Source organism: Canis lupus, chromosome 9 (assembly GCF_048164855.1).
Source record: "Canis lupus baileyi chromosome 9, mCanLup2.hap1, whole genome shotgun sequence".
Lineage (NCBI taxonomy): Eukaryota > Metazoa > Chordata > Mammalia > Carnivora > Canidae > Canis > Canis lupus.
This window is the reverse complement of record NC_132846.1, coordinates 58,116,681-58,137,207: the sequence shown is the minus strand read 5'-3', so window position 1 is coordinate 58,137,207 and position 20,527 is coordinate 58,116,681.

Here is a 20,527-nt window from a genome sequence, read left to right as displayed (position 1 = left end):
TCCAGCTCAGGTTGTATTTATGTTGTGCCTACCCTGTACCAAACACTGCACTAAATCTTCACAAAATATCTCATTCAGTTTTATGCCCTGCCCACCCCACCCCATTTGTCCCTTGACTTCCTTTCACAAGAGTATGGTGGATAAGGAACACATTCTCTGGAGCCAGTCTGTCCTGTTTAGATCCCAGCCCTAGCACTTACTACCTGTGTGACCCTGTACAAGTTACTTAACCTCTCTGTGTCTCCTCTTATGTAAAATGGAGATACTATTAGCACTAGTCTTTTTGCGTTGAAAGTTAAAATAGAACAGCTAAGGGAAGACGTGAACATAGTATAGTGTTAGCTGCTACTCTTATTATTGTCTCCAAAGTGATCCATATCCCATAGACATATCTATATAGTTAGCATTCTTAGCAATTAAAAGCAGTTAGCCCAGATTTTATGCAGTTTTCTAATGACCAATGAGTTTATAACCAAGACCATACCTACTTTTCTAGTATTAACACATATTCATTCTGAAAAGGTTGTAAAACATAAACAAAAAATTAAATCACAATTAAACACACACATATATATACATATTTATTTTTTTCTAAAAGTCTACATGTTTGAGCAAAACTTCCAACACTTAATTATAGGATTTATAGTTTTGATGTCTCTTCCACCTAATACAACTGAGACTATAGTCTTTTTTTTTTTTTTTCTTGTCTCCCTTTACTTAAACAACTGTCTAGGTGGATGCACTTCCCATACCTTTAAATGTACACAATGCATGCAAATTGCAATATATCTAAGAATGATTCAGGTATTTCCTTATATTGTCAGAAATGCTGTTTCTAGTCTCTAATACTAGAAATGCTGTTTCTAGTATTTAAATGAGCCCTGAGAGTCTATGAAAGCATTAAGTTGTTTATGGCCAGGAAGCCTCAACACAAGAGGTTTCTTTCTCAATCTGTCTCTTGAAGAGAATCACTGGATCCAATTCAATAGTAATAATAAAAAAAAATCCACTAGCTATACTAATTAACATTGCTTCTATAATGAAGATTCCAAGGCTTGGAGTGATGCCTTGAACCTGAATAAAATAAGATATATACTTTTTCCACTGCATGTATTGTGTATTGATATTGACTCTGGAAAATTATTACAAAGTCATAATTTGATTTGTAGATTTTCTTCGTTAGGGAAAGAAACGGAACAAAAAATATAACTTACCATCGCTTCCCTTTGTGGTCTTTGATAAGCATTTTCATTTTTTGCACAGATAACTAGGTAATGTCCCTGAGCCCTCCAATGATGTCGAATAAGCTTTGACTCACTTGAATCACTACATTTGCTGATTCATATGCTTGGCCACAAAAACTTCCAGAATTTGTATAACTTTACTAATAGTTATAGGGATATATTTTATTGAAAAAAATTAATCTGGATATAAGACAATATTAAATATATAATATATTGATTAGGTAAACCCAATTGTTACCCCAGAATATCTTGAAACTTATACATACCAGTGGTTAATACATGTCCCTGATCAACTCCTTCAATTGTCTCTCTTTAAAAAAAACAACAACAAAACTGTTTCAATTCTTACACCAGTAAAATAAATCCCTTTTGCCATAACATATATTTACTTTCAGACTCTAATAGAAAAATCTTAGGAATCCCAGCTTATGGGAAATAGATTCAAATGGGGTGCATTGGACATTTTGAGAAGAGAGCTTATGGTGTTCCATTCATATTGGTTTTCTCTCTTTCCTGGTGAAGACACTAGGTTTTCTACATGTTTTTTTTCTCTCTGTGGATAGGTCCCCTCCTCCTCACTCCTGCTTTGCCAGTTGACATTTATATAAAGATACCCATGTGTGTACACACTCAACCCTTTACTTTTTTCTTACCAACATTTATTGCAATGGTGCATTTATTTGCTTGTTGTGTGTCCTCATGTCTGGACTATTAACAATATGATGACCTGACAAGGACTATATTGGTCATCAACTCCTGGAACTAGGTTATTTCCTGTCATTCATAAAGTCAGGAAACATTTACGTAAGAGAGTCTCTGGCTAGGCATGGATATAATAAGTGAATAAAACAGACACAGTCCTAATCTTCATAAGACTTAGTCGTACAGTATGGATATGTATTTTAAAAATCAGGGGTACCTGAGGGGCTCAGTTGGTTAAGCGTCTGACTCTTGATTATAGTTCAGATCATGATCTTAGGGTCCTGAGATGGAGCCCCCTGTTGGGCTCTGCACTGGGTATGAGGTCTGTTTAAGATTCTCTCACTCGCTCTTCCTCGCTCCTCCTATGCCTGGCTTTCTTGGGCTCTCTTTCTAAAAAAAAAAAAAAAAAAAAAAAAAAAAGGAAAGAAAGAAAAGAAAAAGAAATCAGGGATTCCTGGCTGGCTTGATTGGTAGACCATGTGCCTCTTGATCTTTGCATTATGAATTCAGGCCCCACGTTGGGTGTAGAGTTTATTTAAAATCAAACACACCTATGAGATGATAGATAGATAGATAGATAGATAGATAGATAGATAGATAGATAGATAGAATATAGATACAGATATGTATAGACACACAAATATATTTTAATCAGCTCTGGCTGCCATAACATAACACCATAAACTGGGAGGCTTAAACAGAAGAATTTTATTTCTCATGATTGTGGAGTCTGGGAAGTCCAAGATTAAGGTGCCAGCTGATTTAGTTCTTTAGTGAAGGTTTTCTTCTTGGCTTGCAGGTGACCACCTCCTTGCTTGGTCCTCACCTTGCAGAAAGAAAGAGAGAGGAAGCAACTATCTGATGTCTCTCCTTCAATGAGTAAAAATTCCATCACGGGGGGTCCCCACCTTCATGACTTCATCTAAACCAAATTACTCCCCAAAGACTCCATTTCCAAATACTATCACATTGGGAGTTAGGGCTTCAGCACACAAATATTGAGGGGATACAATTCAGTCCATAGCAGATATAGACGGACATTTAAATTGAGTGGTAAAAAAAGCTTCATTATAGGTTACGACAAATTGGTAGCAACTTTAAGCAAAGCAGTAACAAGACGCCAATTTGATGTAATTTGTATTTGCATTTTTTAAAAAGGAGAAGCAGGCTCCATGCAGTCAGCCCAACCTGCGACTCCATCCTGGGACTCCAGGATGGCACCCTGAGCTCAAAGTAGAGGCTTAACCGCTGAGCCACCCAGGAGTCCCTGGAATTTGTGTTTTTAAGACTACCTTGATGAACAATTAATCAGGGGCATAAATCTGGAAATGGGAAGCTAGTTAGGAAGCACTAAGAGTGGTTCTAATGGCCACAGCTGGGAGCCAGAACCGTATTTGTGCCTGAGGTGACAGAGAATAATCAGTGGATTTAGCTACCTGTCCAAGGCTGAACTAATGGGCCTTGTGATGGATCAGATGTAGGCATGATGATGCAACAGGAATCAAAGTTGAATCCCAGCTTTGTGAACTTAGTACCTTGATAGATATAGTAAGTAGTATAATTGAGATGAAGAAATCATGAAAAGAAGATTTAGGGAACATGTTCACAAGTTCAGTTCTGACATGTAGGATTTATAGTGCCACTGAGAAATATAAACAGAAGAATCAAGAAACCAGTTGGTAATATAAGGATTGGCCATAGAGGACTGATAAACATTCGAGGTACACATTCTGGGATCATTAAATACCAATGCTATTCAAACCTTGGGAATAGATCTATTATTCTAGGGAGAGACATAGAAAAAGGGGAGAGAGTACAGACCTGAGACATGAAAAACTCCAAAATCTAAAGGTAAAGAGGAAGAAGAATGGGGGAGAGGCGAGAGAGGGTGCTGAAGTTTGGGGAGGAAGTAATAAAATTAGACATCATTGTGGTCAAGCGAAGATGTGTTTAAGAAGAGGGGAGTGGGAGCATCTGGGTGGCTCAGTTGATTAAGTACCTGCCTTTGGCTTAGATCATGATCCCAGGGTCTTGGAATTGAGCTCTACATCAGGCTCCCTGCTCATGGAGGAGCCTATCTCCCCTTCTCCCTCTGCCACTCCCCCTGCTTGTGCTCTCTTTCTTTCTCTGTCAAATAAATAAATAAAATATTTTTTTTAAAAGAAGAAGGATGGAGTGGCCAACGTGAATGTATCTAAAAAATTAAGAGTGATGAGGACCAGAAAATATGCATTTAGCAACATGAATTCAATGATGGCCTTGACTGGAGCAGCTTCAGTGCAACCAAGGGGATAGACTGGAGTAAAGGGAGGGAAGTACATATGGAGCCTGACATTCATTGCACACGTTTGATATAAAGGGAAATAGGAAAACAAAATAATTCTTGGAGAGACAAAATATTCAGAGAAGTGATATTTCACAAGAAGAGATTCTACATCAAGTTTGTGTTGTGATGACAATAATCTAGAAGAGGGGACATGATAAATGATACAGGATATACAAGGGATTTTGCCAGAATAAGGTATTAAGATGTTATTCAAGGCACACATGAATAGATTCTGCTGGCCTAAAAAGGAAGACATTTCCTTTATTTTAACCAAGGTGAAAAAATCACTGTTAGGTTTGTTGATTTTATGATGGGGAGTGAAGAGGATGCCTGTTTAATCGTGTCTCTTTCCTCAAGATTAGACTTATCACCTGAAGGTGAAGCAGTGGGGAGAAATGGATGGGGAATATAAGGCACAATGAGAACATGTGACTAATCACCATGGAAAGACTGGAGTTGAAATGAGGGGCTGTGACAAGTGTTTAAATGCAACTACTGCCACCCATGCCTTGGATTTGTCTTCAATAGCATTTAGCTGAGTTTGGACCGAGAGAAAGTACACATATCAGTTCTTTCAGGGTTTAGGGCAGATATCAGGGCATTGGAGGTGTCTTTCTACCCTAGGAGCCAGGGGATTAAAATATTTTCAAGTTATTGCAAAGCCAGAGCTGGATTCGAGAATACGGTAGGAAGGAAAAGTGGGAAAGAGTGAACGTGGCGAGTCAACGCCTAGTATGTCAATGGACTGAAGGTCTTGACACTTCCTCTCCTGACTCATCAGTCCCTAACTGCCTTGAAGTCTCAGATCAAATGTTTCCTTTCCTGGTTTAATGAGTGTTAATGAAATAACTGTTGGTGCCCTGTGTTGGACACAACGATACACTCACATCATGTCAGGGAGGGCTTGCTACCAAGCCATAAGGAATGTAGTCATCATATGGCTTTGGCTTTCAACTGTCAGCAACTTCAGTATCTGCTCAGCTGTGGCCAACTGCTTTATTCAAGGTTGTGCATGTCTAGGGCTGCCTACATTCAGGGGTCTGGCCGTGTTAACACAGTGTGGGACATTCACTCCAGTGCTCCCTGGCAGTTTGGCTTTTCAAGTTTGCATGATGCTTCGACTTTCTCCATCTATTCATGTTTCCTTCTTGTTATAGACTAAATTGCACAAATTCCTCCCCAAAATTTATATGTTGAAGCCTTAGCACTCAATGTGACTTATTTGGAGATAAGGCCATCAGAATATTAATTAAGGTTAAATACAGTCATTAAGGTGGGGCCCTAATCCGATAGAGATGGTGTCATTATGAGGAAGTGATTTCTCTCCAACACACACAGAGGAAAGGCCATGTGAGAGATACAGGGAGAAGGTAGCCATTGACAATATAGGAAGGGAGACTTCACCAAAACCAGCCCTGATGTCATCATGGTTTTATACTTTCAGCTTCTGGAACTTTGAGAAAATTAGTTTCTGTTGTTTAAGCCACCCAGTCTGTGTATTTTGTTATGGTAGCATGATACATTCCCCTTTCCTTCACCTGGTTGATCCTTAGTAAATATCTTGTACCCCAAACACTCAATATCTGCTTTTTTTTTTGCGAAGCAGAGCCCTCTTGCCTCCCGCCTTACCCCAGCTAGGATCACCTGGCTAGTCGAGAGCATTATGCTACTTACTTTAGCACCCCTTCATAGTCCTACACAGTGATTGATTATTAATTGGATTGTCCCCAACTACACAGTGAACATCTTGAGGGCAAGAAATGTATCTCAATTTGATCTTGCAGATCGAGCACACTGACAGTCACAGAGTGACAACAGTCAATACTCATTGAATGGTTAAATGGCCTTGTCTTTATCATGCCATTTCTTTGCAAATTATTTTCCAGTTCACACTCACCTCTAGACTTTCGAACTTGAAAGCTGGGTTTTGTTGACCACTGACTTCCGACCCTCAGTCTTATTCCAGGCCATGGTGTCTATACACCTTGATTCAAGGTTACTTTTAACTTTTCATGCTGCATATGATAATGAATTGGTCCTTATCCAACAGTCCAGCACCTGAAACTAAATGGCTTTACTTTGAATGTGCAACAAGCCACCCTTTCTCATGGTTGGTGAGGAAATTTGAGTTGGTGGGCACTACTTTGCTCCCCCCTACAGAGGACAGGCATAATGTGGTTCTTAGGTTTAGAGAGGAATTAAATCTAATAAATTAAGAACTGTGAATTACTGGGGTATGTCTAAGTGTGGTAGGAAAGTCATTTTCAGATAAAAGAAGAACTTGGTAACATGGGCCTGCTCAGAAGACAGTATACATGAGGAAAATTAAATAGTAGTCTCCTAACCTATTTTTTTTAATATATATAAAAGACTGAAGAACAAATCACCTCATGTCTTCCATCTTATTTCCATTCATGCCTAGAGAGCTGGATAAGTATATTGTGCTTTAAACTGATGTTTAAAGGAAATGCTTAGAGCATGTTTACAAAGCTTTAATCCCTTCATTGACCACAGGTCCATAAAACAGGATTAACTTCTTCTCTGATTAACTTTTTTCCTCTGCAAGCGAGCATGTAGGTCTTTCTCCATTTCCTGCAGGAGTAAGCTTTATATGCGTGTTTGACAACACACAGCTCTTTTCTTTCTATTAGAAAAGAAATAGAAAGTTGTGTGTGGTTGTGTATGTTTCCACCTTGAAGGGTAAGAAAAAAACAAAACAAAACAGGATGGTGACATTTATTCTGTTGTTTTCCTCCCCTGCACATTAATATAAAAAATGAATATAATTAACACATCCTTGCTGCCATTCTTACTGCTCAGGGCATGAAGTTCTGTACCATAGGCTCTCCCAGGAACCCTCAGTGACCTGCGGCCCTTCACATTCATTAAACAATTGTCTCTCTCAGTGAAGGGGAAGCTTGACAGAGTACTTGTGTCAGAATAGTGCCGATTATTCTGAATTTCACTGGAACACAGCCTCAGAGTCATTTCAAAGTTCCATTAGGGTATTTGATTATTTTTTTTTATATATTCCAAGAGGTGTTGTGATTTACTGTTAATGTTTTGTTCCTTTTCAAAAGAAATTATGGTGCCACCATCATTTTTTTAGGGGGCAACAGGTACTGTGTGATAACTAACAAAATGCCCTTACTTAAAGTGCTCCCCCTCTCAGATTTTTGTTCTACAGATGGTACTTTTTTTTTTTTTCCTGCCTCCACGATGATGCTGTATAAAAGGCAAACTGAAATAAGAGATTTGTTGGGGGAGGAGAAGCAGGACAAAAATCTTCAAATTCTTCTTAAAACTGACCACAAACTCTACTTAAAAATTGAGCAGATTTTGATTTGCGGTGACCATTTGTGACATACTGGAGAGCTTAATGTCCAACTGTCAGTTCCTTTATCCAATAAAATATTTATATCTTATTGTAAAATACGGTGGAATGTTAATTTGCATCTCACAGTGTACAGTGGCCTATAGCCCATATGAAAATAAGGTTACTAACCATGCTTGCTTTTGTAAATTTATTTCAGTGCCTGCTGCAACTAAGATGTTAAATAGATGTGCCTAATGAATGAATGAATTGGATTTGCATGAATTTTTGTGTTTAGTGAATCTTTACTTTTTATGACCATCCTTTTTCAAAGTCAAAATTCTGCAAGCAAAATCAGCAGTGTGATGAAGGCAAAGCATTATTAGTAATGCCTCTGTTTATACTTTGTTAATATCCTAGATAATATATTACAGAACTTGTTTTTGAGTAGGAACCTATTGGTGGTCTAAAGACAAGAGATTGGCTACAGTAAAAGAGACAAAGCTCACCAGCCATGATATTCCCAGTCTCTAATAATGAAAAGAAATATTAAGTCTTTTTAGAATGAACTAATTTCTATTTTGTTTTTGTCCCCACAGGACAACTAGTGCTTGTCAAGGGCCTTGCCAGTAGGAGACAGTCATTCTAACTCATTGAACTCACTAGAAGAAAAATGATTTGTTTAGGATGTTGTCTTGTGTTCGACTTCTGAGTCTCCATAAATACATTATAATAATATAAAAAACACACGCAAAAAAAAACAAAACCCAGTCATTTTTTGCTTGTTGATGGTATGCTACTCAGCCAGGACCTACTCACATCTGAGATGGTGCCAGGTTTTAGGTTTGTTTTGTTTTGTTTTGTTTTTTCTTTTTTGATCAAGAATGTATTTAAGAAAATTCAAATTTGGGATGCCGGGGTGGCTCAGTGGTTGAGCGTCCGCGTTTGGCTCAGATTCTGATCCTGGTGTCCCAAGATTCAGTCCCACATCTCCCTGCAGGGAACCTTCTCCCTCTGCCTGTGTCTCTGCCTCCTCTCTTTCCTCTCCTCTCTCTCCTCTGCCTCTCTCTCTCCTGTGTCTCTCCTCTCTCTCTCTCTTTGCCTTATGAATAAATAAATAAAATCTTTATAAAAAAAGAATTTTCAAAATTACCTCTAAAATCATATCTTCATGATCCTACTTTGACTCTAGTCAGATATCTCTGATCTCCCAAATATATCATATTTGTGCACACTCATTTTTTGAATATATATATATATATATATATATATATATATCCCTGAAACGCTGAAGAAGTGATAATAGGGGCTGATGTGATCCATCTACTGCAGGTCTTGTATTAGATTATTCCAGTATAAAGTAATACTTTTATGATAGAGGACCAAATGAAACCCTCTTCAAGATGCGCAAACCATAATATATAGTGTTACCATTAATAATATCTATGATTTATTAACAGTAACAAAATTTCAAAAAAAGAAGAAATTAATCTTACTAAATGAATGATTGGATTCTGTATCTATCTCCAAATGTTTTTCTCTTTACCATTCACATTTAGCTGATAAACAAGACTGCTTTCTGCATATTCCTTTGTCTTTATTTAGTGAATTTTTTTATTTTTTTATTTTATTTTGTTATTATTATTTTTAAAGATTTCATTTATTTATTCATGAGAGACAGAGAGAGAGAGAGGCAGAGACACAGTCAGAGGGAGAAGCAGGCTCCATGCAGGGAGCCCGACGTGGGACTTGATCCCGGGTCTCCAGGATCAGCCCTGGGCTGAAGGTGGTGCTAAACCCCTGAGCCACCGGGGCTGCCCAATTTAGTGAATGTTTTTAAAAAAATATTTAAATCCAGGAATTGGTCTTAAAATATAGAAATTGATCTGGATCATTGCAACTGAGTCATGATAGCAAAAGCTTCCAAAAGGAAAGCCAAATACAAGCTAATACATGGAATATGAAGAAGCATCCAACTTTTTGTGAAGTCTATCTTGGGGTTGGAACCCAGTGGGTGATTAAAACCTATGGCATGCATGATGGCTAGTTTCGTGTCAACTTCACCAGGCCATTGTACGCAGATATTTGGTCAAATATAAATCTACGTTTCTCTACTTAGATGAGATTAGCATTCAAATTAATAGACTTTGAATAAAGTATATTATTCTTTATAATGTGGGTGGGCCCCATCCAGTGGGTTGAAGCCCTTAAAAGAAAAAGACTGAGGTCCCTTAAGGAGCAGATATTTCTGCCTCTAGACTGCCTTTGGACTCAAGCCTCAGTATCAATTCTTCTCCATGCTTCTGGCCAGCTGACTTGCTCTGCATATTTTGGACTTATCAAAATTATATTTTGGACCCCAAAACTATATGTACCAATTCTCTCTTTCTCTGTACTTCTTTATGTACACACCCTATTGATTCTGTTCTCCTGAAGAACTCTAATACAGCATGGTCTCTGCATTCAAGGCACTGGCAGTCCAGCAGGAGGTACAAACAGAATGTGCACATACAAACATATATGTGCATACTGGCTTTCTCTTAGCTACAGTATAAGAAATCTAAGTGGTATGAATGCTCATCTATCATCAAAAATAACCCCACAAAGGCCTGACCCTGAGTGAAAATATCTTTTCTAATGTAGAAGATGGCAGCACACGTGGATGATTAGTAGTACACATGCTTTCTTGGTCATACAAAATTTACTTGTGAGAAAGTGGCAGAAAGATCATCAGAGAATGTATTATATGATGTGCTTCCGTTATAGATCAGCTTGATGTGCCCCAATTTCTTGCAGAAAAGGTTTCTTTTTTTTTTAATTTTTATTTATTTATGATAGTCACAGAGAGAGAGAGAGACAGAGACAGAGACAGAGACACAGGCAGAAGCAGGCTCCATGCACCGGGAGCCCGACGTGGGATTTGATCCCGGGTCTCCAGGATCGTGCCCTGGGCCAAAGGCAGGAGCCAAACCACTGCGCCCCCCAGGGATCCCCAGAAAAGGTTTCTTGCAGAAAACAGGAAAGGCACAGTTCAAAAAAAAAAATGAAGGAAGGAAGGAAGGAAGGAAGGAAGGAAGGAAGGAAGGAAGGAAGGAAGGAAGAAAGGAAGAAAACAACCCAAAAGTATGTAACCTGGACGTTCCTTTTTAAAAATGAATCCCAACTATATACAAAACATTGTAAACAGTATGAAGGGAGGTTCTGACACTCAAGAATGTTAGAATATTAGGATCTAGTTAGAGAATGAGGTGTGTACAGAATTAACTGCAATATTATAACAGTTGATTTTATTGTTATGAAGTGTAAGACAATATTTCTGAGGGATAAAGGATTCACAATCACATTTTGCCAAGGGAAAAACTAATACACCATTTCATAGAATTTGGAAAACTCTATGCTCCTTGCAAAAAAGAAAAAGAAAAACTAGAAACAGATCTTGGTACCTTCCAGCTCCTGGGTTCTATTTCCTACCCTTAGTTTTCAAAAGAACTATGAAAGATGCCTAACAGAAAAGAAAGAGGGGGTTGCTCTAACCCCTGCCCTCAAAAGACTGAAAGATTTAGGGAGAGCAGTTTTTATGCTGAATGTTCTGATGGAATAAAAGAGAAATTTGTAACGTGACAGGCTGGCATCGTATCCGTAGAGTTGGAGATTATTTTCTAAATTGGTAATATAACAAATTGTCAGGTTTTCACTTAAAAGTCATCATCCTAAGGGAATTGTCTCAGTCTGAGTCAGGTTCTGGGAATAAGTTGAATCCTTTCTCCTCTACGAGTTGAGTTTGTTTCTGTTCCAAAGGTGATTTTGGCCCATCCGTAACCTTTAACTCTAGAATTAGACATTTGCTTCCTGGTTCTTAATTGGCTTGTTGTATGACCTTGAGTTAGTCACATTTTTTTATTTATTCAATTTTTTTAAAAGATTTTATTTGTTTATTTGAGAGAGAGAGAGAGTGAGAGAGAGAGAGCGCACACACAGGGGGAAGGGTAGAGGGAAAGGAAGAAGTAGACTCCCAGCTGAGCCGGGGGTCCAACATGGGGCTAAATCCTGACCTGAACTGAAGGCTAACCGACTGAACCACCCAGGCATCCAGGCACATGTTCTTAAAGAATTTGAATCAGTCACTGAGCATCTGTTTTTGTTGCTATTTTTGTCATTGGATTACCCATGCAAGATGTTGTAACCTCTACATCAAGAAAAATGTGGAATTAAATATAATTATATTCTCAGAGCATGTTGATATGGAATAAATGATAAGAAACTGTAAATTTGCTATTGATAATGGTTATTCTGTGAAGTCAATTCGATTCTACTCACCTTTACCCTACAATAGACAGGGAAAAGCAGTGAGAAGGACTTTTCATGATCCTAGCATATACATAATTTAACAGTACCATCAGGGTTTCCAGAATAAGTCCTTTCTGTTTTGAAGACTGTATGTTATATTACCCCCAGAGAACTTTGTTTTAAGACACAAGCTTTAAAGCTTCATGATCTGACCGTGTCTGGTCAACCTGGAATAAAAACAACTGGTATAGAAAAGGAAATAATACAAAAATAGTTAAAAAGCAAACACTGGCTATTGAGCTATGCCACTATAGTGCAGGTCCTGACAGTTGGCTTTTTCTTTTAGAAATGAATGTGCCTGACTTGAGCTTTGATTGTGGAGGCATCCACTTCAAGGATGGCTATCTTAAATAAACACATTGCCAGCCACAATACTAGATAAAGAGTCTGGCTGCTGGGTACACCCGCCTCCCCCAGTCAGAGTCCCAGACCTCAGGCTTTGTTGTTTTAGAAATCTTGGCTGCTTTCAGTACCTGATCTTTTGGGTCACTTGTGGGGTTTTTTGTTTTTGTTTTTGTTTTCCTCTTCCTGTGCTTTAAATTCCCATTCTTAGGTTTTAAATTTGCCAATAAAGAGTGAGCCCTAAAACCCTAGGCCCCAACCTTGACCCCAGTAAATGCAGAACCCAGGCCTGCATTCTCTTTTTTTTCCCCAAAGTTTCCTGATGATTATTACTGGGGACCTTTTGCAATTATAATAAGAACCAAGAGGGCTGGTCCAGCCCTACTATTGGCTACTATAGGCTGAGACTGGCACAAAACAGACACCTCTTAGTTACAGGAGGGAGAAATATGTCAGTTCGGATGTGATTATAAGATAGAGACATGGATGAAATGGTGGAGGAACTCATCTTCTGGTTCTTGTTCATGTTCTTTGTGTTCCTGGTTTTCACCTCTCTTCCTTCTCCTCTTCCTGCTTTTCCTGCCTTGTCTTTCTACTTCAATTAACAACAATGTTATAATATCATACTTTATTTTAACCTGAGGAAAGATTATTTTCCTTTTTCCTAGGGAATCCTGAAATAAAAACTTTTATTGGTATGCTTATGATAAAAACATAAAGAGAAAAAAAAACATAAAGAAAAGAGTGATGGAACAGTGAATAAGCTTTGGAATAAAATAGGCAAACATTTCAAGTGGATCGCTTAATAGCTGAGACAAGTGACTGAAACTCTTGGGGCTTCACTGTTTTATCTGTAAATTGGGAACAATATACTCTTCTTTGAAAGTTTGCAATCAAGCCAAAGAGTGATAATTCATGTTTTATAACGAAGGAAGTCATAATAGGAACTACACAATTTTATATGAAAAACATGTTTACTTTCATTGTTGCACATTATTTCATTATGTGCTTTACATGTTTTCTTTCATACTACAAGGTGATAGGAAAATATATTTAGAAAGAAATTACTTTGCTTATTTTTTATATAAGTGCATTTAGATATAAGGTGAGAGATTATAATGTTGTCCTCTGATTAGTCCATGATTATGTTAGAATAAAAACCATAATAGAGTAACCAAATAATTAGTTACTTAATCACCAAAGGTAAATTAAATTCATGAAATCTAAGCACCACAAACCAAATTGAGATTTATATAAATAAAGCTGAGGGTGCATTGATTAAAGGATTACCAGATGTTCCTGTAATAGGTTAATTATTTATTATTCTGCCATATATAATGACAACAAAACCAGTAAATGATGCTACATCTTGTTAGCTGAGTGGTATTATAGCTGATTATCAAATTAAATGTTTTTATTTTAATGAGTTGCACTGGAAGGGTATGTGTACCGTGGGATCAATTATTATTGCATAATAACCATTAATTACTTCCAAAGTATTAATTCTGAGACAACTAAGGATTGGGGCCGATTTCTGTCTTAACCCATCAATGTTAACATTTTCACATTCAAAGTAAAAATTTTTAATTTAATGTCCCTTAATCTGGATTTCTTTCAAATAGGAGTCAAAAATAGAAATATTGCCAATGCCTCTTAGAGAAAAATAAAATATTAACCCAAGTGCTGATGGTAAGTAGCATTTCAATTTTTCTCAAAATACCAGTTTTGAATTTCCTTAAGTAGTGACTTTAATTATTACACCAAATGTAGAACTCTGCTGCTAATTAGCAATTGTTTCCAAATTTGAGGACAAAGGGGTGCTAAGAATGACCTTCTCTAATAAATTAAACTACTTTACTATTCTACTTTTAGAAAACATCTGATATGAAGCCTAGAGAGAAAAATGATTGGAACCAAATTGGGCAGAGACAGAGAGAGCTGCAGAACAATATCAGTCTTACAGATGAGTAAGTAATTGGGGATTCATGAGGACAGGAGTGGTGTGGATGGGGAAGGATTAAAAATATTTCTAAAATCATAACTGAAAAATTTCCAAACTTGATGAAAACCACAAATCTCAATGACTTACTCTGTTTGGATTGCTATTACAAAATACCACAGACTGGGCAGCTTATAAATAATGGAAATTTATTTCTCACAGCTTGGAGACTGTATGCCTGAGAATCGGCTGCCTGTATGATGGGTGAGTCCTCTTTGAGCTCACAGGCTTCTCCTTGTGTCCTCACGTGGTGGAAGGACCTAGAGAGCTTGTGGGAATTCTTTGATACGGCACTTATCTGATTCATGAGGCCCCACCCTCACAACCTAAGAACCTAAGTGCTTCCAAAGATCACACCTCCTAACACCACTGCATTGGGCTTTAGGATTTCAATATGTGAATTATGGGGGTGGGGGGCGGTAGGAGGCATGCGAACATTCAGGCCATAGCATTATTATCTACAGCACAACAAACCTTAAGAAGAAGAAACATAAATAGTATCAAATTGATGAAAATAGCAAAAAAGATGTAAGATGTAAGATGTTCTCTTACATCTTAAAATAAGTACCTCCCCCCTCTCAAAATATATCTACAAAACAAAGATAAGAATGTCAGAAAATCTCTCTCTAGAAACCAGGCATGGTAGAAAACAATGACATGGTGACTTTATAGGAATGAAAGGATAAACAAAGGGGCAGCCTGGGTGGCTCAGTAGTTTAGTGTCGCCTTCAGCACAGGGCGTGATTCTGAAGACCTGGGATCCAGATGCATGTGGGGCTCCCTGCATGGAGCCTGCTTCTCAATCTGCCTCTCTCTCTCTCTCTCTGTCTCTCATGAATAAATAAATGAAATCTTAAAAAAAAAAAAAAAAAGATAAATAAAAACACTTTTTTTGTCAACCTAGCATTTTATATCTAAAAATACCTCTCAAAAACAAAGATAAAATACAATAGTTGACTTTACATATCAACTTGACTAACCATGATATCTGGTTTTCACTCAAGCAGTAGTCTAGATCTGGCTATGAGGGTAATTTTTAGGGGTATCACTTAAATCAGTATACTTTGTGTAAAGTGTTGGTAGGCTATCATGGTGCTGGGCCTCATCCATCAGTTGAAGGTCTTAAGAGAAAAGACTGAGGTCCCTTAAAGAAAAGATTGTGTTTTGGGATCCCTGGGTGGCGCAGCGGTTTAGCGCCTGCCTTTGGCCCAGGGCACCATCCTGGAGACCCGGGATCGAATCCCACGTCGGGCTCCCAGTGCGTGGAGCCTGCTTTTCCCTCTGCCTATGTCTCTGCCTCTCTCTCTCTGTCTCTCTGTGTGTGACTATCATAAATAAATAAAAATTAAAAAAAAAAAGATTTATTTATAAAAAAAAAAAAGAAAAGATTGTGTTTCTAAATTGCTGATAGACTCAAGAATACAATATCAAGTCTGCTCTCGGTCTCTAGTCTTCCAGTCTGCTCTGTGGATTTTTGACTTCACAGTTGTGTGTGATAATTCCTTGAGATGAAAAAAAATACACACACACACACACACACACACACACACACATCCTATTGCTTCTGCTTTACTGGAGAACCCTGGCTAATACACCAAATAAAGGCATTTTCAAAATAAAAATTGATAGAATTCATTGCAATACAATTAATTTTGTTTTTTTATTGTTCTTATTTTTTTGCAATACAATTAATTTTAAAGGAGTTTTTCAGAAAGAAGAAAGATTATACCAGATAGATACTTGGATCTACACAAAAACTAGGATAATCAGAATGAGTAAATATATCTATAAAATTGCAGAAAGACTCTAAACCAAAGTAATTATTAGGATTCATACTTTTACCATAGCTGTATGTACATAGGTACTTTTATCATGGCTGCAACTCACAGGCATTACCTTAAACGTGTCTGGAGAGGCATATGGGATATGGTTTGGACATATGGAGGGTGGAATGGAGTGAGACCATGATAGATGAAGGAGGACAAAGAGATCTCAAGTCTAGTTACACCCAGGGAATAGTTTGCTCAAGATAAGTGAAACATCCAAAGTAGGACTTGAGAAGGTTGAGGTAGATCACAGATTTCCCCATAGTGGATTAAGAAGCTCTTGATCAGGACACCTCATTCAGGTGCTAAAAATATTTACCTTGACTCGGTTAAGACAGTAAAAACTTTTAAGACCCCTTCTGCTTCGGTCATTCAGAATTCAGCCCTCAGAACAATGCTGCATTGAGTAAGTTTTTCATCAGCATTTCATTAAATAAATAAAACACACCCAGAAGCTATCGGGGTAAGATGATTTGTGAGTTAAATGGATGGGTTGGATATCTCAAGTGATGACTAAGGAGGTCGGTCAGAAACACAAAGCCAAACAGCAAGTCAGTTGCTGATGTTGGGTGTCTTTTCCTCTAGGGGATCTTAACCCCTGCTTAGGAAAGCTGACACTGATTTGAGATTATTCATGTTCGTTTTCCACATGCACACACCCCCTCCCAATGGCTGCATGTAACAGTTCTGGAATTTTAATTTTGCCTTCAAAACACCAGAAGATACCAAGTAGATAGAAAAGTCAGTAAGATGAGAAGTTGTGAGAATTAGCAGGGTTAAGAGTTGAGAAATAGATCTGAGCAAAACATAAGGCTTCAAATAACCTAGAGGACATTGGAGCAGTCATTTTACACTGTCCCTATCCCACACTAGGAGAGCGCCTGGTTACAGGGCAGAACCAGATTTTTCGATGCGTTTGAAAAATTATTCCTACAATCAAATTAAAGCAAACTGAATATTTTTAAAATAAAAACAAGCACTCATGTAAGCAAACTTGAGCAAAATATAATGTTGATACCAAAGTCATATTTTTAAATTATCTATTAAAGAAATGATAATATAGACAATGCTACCAGTGTAATCACCTCCCGTATCTGTGTAATTCTCACCTTCTACAACCCATTTCTGGTTATGTATGCAGTTTAAATATATCTTTTCCTATATTAATTTTTATATAGTTGTGATATATTTTCTATATAAATTATAATGTTTTATATATATGATATTAAATCTTTTATACATTTATAATATGACCATATGTTCATCATATCATTTTTATTCTTTATGTTTTAAATTTAGGATACATGCTATCTAATGTATGTATCTTTCTGTACTTTTTTTTTTTTACACAACAACTTTAATAATTAAAGCTCTAGTGTATTCATTTGAATTGCTGCCTTATATTCTATTTTACTATTATGCCAAAATACATGCATTCTCCTGGTGCTAGACATGAAAAGAACTTTGTAATTAACCCATTATTTCTAATACTAGCAGGATCAAACTTTTTGTTGTTGTTGTTTTTAAGAGAGAGAGAAGAAAGAGCACAGAAGCAAGGACGGAGAGGGGCAGGAGGAGAGAGGGAGAGAGAGAATGTTAAGCAGGCCCCATGCTCAGTGCAGAGCCCCACACAGGGCTGGATCTTATGACCCTGAGATCATGATCTAAGCTGAAATCAAGAGTCTGATGCTTAACTGACTGAGCCACCCTAGGTGCTTCTGGTATGATCACTTTTTTTTCAAGATTTTATTTATTTATTCATGAGAGACATAGAAAGAGATGCAGAGACATAGGCAGAGAGAGAAGCAGACTTCCTGCAGGCAGCCTGATGTTGGAATCAATCCCAGGACCCCAGGGATCACACCCTGAGCCAAAGGCAGACGCTCAACCACTGAGCCACCCAAGGGGTCCCTGGTGTGATCACTTCTTAATCTGTTTTTCTGTGAAGGTGTTCAAAAGTTTCTCTAAGGTATATGCCAAGAGTAGAACTGATAGCTTACAAGTTACAAGTTACTCCCGTCATTAGTTTTGCTGGATATTGTGAAATGAAGTGTTTACCCCATTTCCTCATAGCAGCTAGTGATGAAAAGCACTGCTTTTTCAATTCTTACTAAAACTGGTATTGTTAGACTTTTCAATATTTACTAATCTTTTGGGTATGAAATGACATCTCATTGTTTGAATTTGTGTTTTGCAGGAATAAGAATAGATATTTTTCATATAACATCTTTTGAGTTCCCTCCTTTTTGAATTGCACCTTTATGTAATTTTCCCATATTTTAAATGAGTCGTGCCTTTTGTTCTTAATGATTTGTAAAGGTTTGTCTATATATGGATACTAAACTTTTCAGAGTCACAGAGTAAATATCTAGTCTCAATTTGAAGTTTACTCCTTAATTTTGTTTACAGTATATTTTAAATCCGGAACAAAATAATTTTGTTTGAAGATTTTATTTATTTATTCATAAGAGATGCAGAAAGAGAGGCAGAGACACAGCAGAGGGAAAAGCAGGCTCTCTGTGGGGAATCTGATGTGGGACTCGATCCCAGGACCCTGGGATCATGCCCTGAGTGGAAGGCAGATGCTCAACTGCTGAACCATCTAGGCATCTCAGAAAAAAATAATTTTAATGCAGATCAATAAAATCCTCCCTTACCTCACAGTTGTAAATCTATGATCATATGTTTCTTCAGTGTTTGAAATATTTTAAACATGTAGATTTTTATCTACTAAATGAGTAGATGTTGTGAGGTTAAATATTTTGTTTTTTTCATATTGATAAGCAATTTTGCTCATACTACTCTTTGAAATGGCCTGTGTTTGTTTCCCTGCTTCCTAAGATCACATTTATCTCAGATGAAGAGTTAGTTTCTGGGATCTCTACTCTGTAACATTGATCAATTTATCTATCTCTGAATTACTCAAAAAATTTTTAAGTCTTGCTACTTGCTTTGAAACCTACCACTTTTTCCCACTTCAAAACAGACTTACCTGTTCAAGATTCTTTTCTCTTTCTTACAAATATTATAATTGACTTGTTAGGTTCTATTTTAAAAATCCCTTTGGATTTACATTGGTATTTTATTGAACTCATAGCATAGTTGATTTAAAAGGAAATCTTTGCAGTATTGAATCTTTCTATATATAAAAATGGTAATTTTTTCCATGTACTTGAGCCTTATTTTTTATGTCATTAAAATTTTATAATTTTCTCTGAAAAATGTGTTGGTAACACTTTTGTGTATTTATCCCTGTCTAGTTCTTTTTAGAGCTTTTTGTTGTTTAAAATTTCAAAATTGTATTTTCTAATTTTTCTAGTTGGTATATAAGAATGTAATTGCTTTTTGTTTATTAACTTTTATATAGCAATCATGCTGAACTTTGTTCTTGCAACAGATTCATAATCCCTTATTCATAATTCTGAAATTCAGAAAGCTCTAAAAATTGAGAGTTTTTTAAAGTAAATTTGGCACTCAATCTTATTCCAAGGCCAAATCTGATCTGAACAGATGTGAGGCTATTTACAGTCTTTGTCACAATTAATGTGAATATTCATAAGTTTCGTTGAAAACATTAATATATTTGATTATGGGAAATTGCTCCCAAGATGCCGAGAATGTTACATTATGTTTGCTTATGCACCTTTTTACTTTTCTAGAACTTAAAAATTCTTAATTCTCAAGCATATGGGCCTAAGTATTTCAGTTAAGGAACTGCAAAGGAAATTTATTAGCTTTCTCTTATAGATACTCTCAGATTATGTTTAGGATATCATATTGTCAATGATTAATAACAGTATTACTTCCCTCCAAATGCTGTTTTTTGCTTTGTTTTTCTTGTCTTACTGCACTGGCTATGTTGTTAACATTGGTTGTACACATAAAGCAAGGTTAGCAGGCTTAAATATATATATATGTATATATGTATATAAATATGTATATATATGTGTTTATATAAGTAATAGGTACACATATATGTAAAGTAAATGTATTTACTTTAAGGATTATACATATATATGTAAAGTAAAATTTTTATTTACTTTATTTTTTTTTAAGATTTTATTTATTTATGAAAGACACAGTGAGAGAGGCAGAGACACAGGCAAGAGAGAAGCAGGCTACAGGCAGGGGGCCCAACATGGGACTCGATCCCGGCACTCCAGGATCACTCCCTGAGTCAAAGACAGATGCTCAACCACTGAGCCACCCAGGCATCCCTTTTATTTACTTTAAGGATATTATACTAACATTTAACCATTTATTTTAGCACTCTTTGGACAATCAAGTAAATTGCTTTACATCTTTTTTTATTTATAGTATTTTTTATAAATGGGTGTTGCAAAGTGAAATCACTTTTATATCTAGTGAATGATGCAACATAGTTATATATTATATCTTGTATATAATTCTAGATTTAGTTCACTAATA